Consider the following 2,490-nt stretch of genomic DNA (forward strand, 5'->3'; position numbering starts at 1 on the left):
TACGTGTCCTTTAGTCAAAGAAGTCAACAGAAGAAATTTTTAGTTAGAATATTATTCAGTCTTATGTTGCTTCTAGGAATTAAGAGAATTACCCAAAGAAGGTAACCCTCAAAAGCCAGAGACTGTAAGTTGATGCGGGCTTAAGCCCAATCAAAGAAATAGTGGAGGGATTTATTATGAACAAAACAGCCTTGCTGAGACATTTCGGTTTGGGCTAAGTACTGACATTGAAATATTAATTAGCGAATTGCTCCTGAGAATCACCTACACCCCCACCCACACTACCATTCTAGGATTGGGATGCAAAATAGAGAGACCTGTGGAATCACGGGAGGGGGTTTTGGGGATGAAAACACCCCTAAGTGGAAGGCTGGGCACAGTGGAGGGGGCTGGATGGGTGCGCTGCTTGGGGAAAAGGGAACCACATCCCTGGTCTGTGTCTGACCTGTCACCATAGCCTGCAGGGGACCAGACTGGACTGGGCTGTGGGAAGCAGGAACAAAGGAACAACTCTTCCTGGTGTTCCCAGGAGGGAAGGACAGGGGACAGCTGCTGCTGCACTTTGGCAGCAGGCTCTGCACATCCCCTCACCCTTCGGCTACCAGGACTTCAGACACAGACTGCACACCTCTTCACCTCCGGCTACCAGTGTGCCACGGAGACTCCAGGGACAGACTCTGCAGCCTTCTCACCCCTCGGCTACTGGGAAAAAGCTACAAAAGCGGGGGCAAGCTCCGTGTTGAGCTCCCTGCCCAGCTGATCTTTATAATAAATAGCTGAACATTAATAAAGGCATGAGCCCTGATTACTACACGAAGCCCCCCAAAATTTCACTAAAAAGCCCCCAAATCCCCTAAAAATCAGAAGAAGAGCCTCCAGAACCCCAGAGAATCCCACAAAATCCCAGTGGAACCCACTAAAATTAAAAACAAAAAACCTCCCAATAATTTCAATAAACCCTTTAAAAAGAACCCCTTCCAAAACGACAATAAAGTCCCCCAAAATCCAAAACTCCCTACATCCACAAAACGCCCTCAAAACCTAATAATTCTCCCAAAAGACTCCAAGAATTCCCCCTTAACTCCCAAGAAAATCCCCCTAAAGTCCACAACCACCACCAAAATCCCCCCAAAATTCCCCCAGACTCACTGGGGGCTGTCCTGGGTCAGGGGGCACCAGCCAGTGGAACAGGAGCAACTTCAGGGGCCCTTGGAAATTTTTGGGGAGGGGGCACCATGGAAGATCCTCCCAAAAATGGGGGAAGGGGGAACCCCTGTTGTGCCCCCGTCCCCCGAATCCCCCATACCCCATTCAGGGTGAGCCTGGGACTGCCTGGGACCCCCAGATCTCCATAGGACCCCCTCCAGGAACCCCAATCCTCCCCAGAGCCCCCCCCCAAAGTTGGCCCAGGACCCCCTGAGAGCCCCCAGACCCCAATTGCACCCAGCCTAGGATGTCCCCTGAGACCCCCCCAGACCGTTCCCAAGACCCCACCCAGGACCCTTCCAGGACCCTCCAGACCCCGCCCCAAACCCAACTCTGGACCCCCCAGCCTCTCCCCAGATCCCTCCAGGACCTCTCCCAAAAACCCCCAACCCCCCCCAGACCCTCTCTGGGACCCTTCCAGATCCCCCAAAGCCCCTCCCCAAAACCTCCAAAACTTCCTAGGACGCCACCAGGACCCCCCAAACCGCTCCCCCAACTCCGCCCAGACCCTCCCAAGACCCCCCCTCCAGGCCCCTCTCAGGACCCATCCCCACCCCCCAGGTCCCCCCACAATGCTCCAAGACCCCTCCCCAGACTCTCCCTGACACCTCCAGGACCCCTCAGGATCCCCCACCCAAGAGCCCTCCAGGACGCCCAGACTGCCCCGAGGACTCCTCCATGAGCCATCCAGGACCCCCCAGAGCCCTCCCTAAACTCCCCCCGGATCCCTCCCCAAAGGCCCCCGATCCCCCCAGGACCCCTCCCCAGCCCCCCCAGCCCCTCCCAGCCCCCGGCCCCTGTGCGGAGCCCCCTCCCCAGCGTTGCGGCCCCCGCGGCTCCCGCGGCTCCCGCCTCTCCCAGCGCCTCCCCCGCTCTGGCAGCGCCGCCCGCAGGGCCCGCCCGAGCCCGGGGGGCGGGGCCGCCGGGGGAGGGGCGCCGCTCCCGGCTCCCTCTGATTGGCTGCAGCCGCGCGCTGATTGGTTGGTTCGGCACGGGGCGCGCCGCTATTGGCTGGAGGAGCCCGCGCGCGCGGTGCAGGCGGGAAATTGTCAGGGGAGCGCGGCTGAGGAGGGGCTGAGGTGGGGCCGGGGAAACTGAACGGGGGGTTTGGGGCGGCTCGGGGAGAAATTGGGGATTTCTGGGGAACTGACAGGAAATAGGCGTGTGTCTGCTGGGTTTGGGGGAATGAGGGGGCTTTAGGGAGCTTTGGGGGGAGCTTGAGAGCTTCTGGAGCGTTCTCCGTTGGGTTTAGGGGGATCTGAGGGTAATGGCGGGGGTCCGAGG

Source organism: Lonchura striata, chromosome 27 (assembly GCF_046129695.1).
Source record: "Lonchura striata isolate bLonStr1 chromosome 27, bLonStr1.mat, whole genome shotgun sequence".
NCBI classification, from domain to species: Eukaryota; Metazoa; Chordata; class Aves; order Passeriformes; family Estrildidae; genus Lonchura; species Lonchura striata.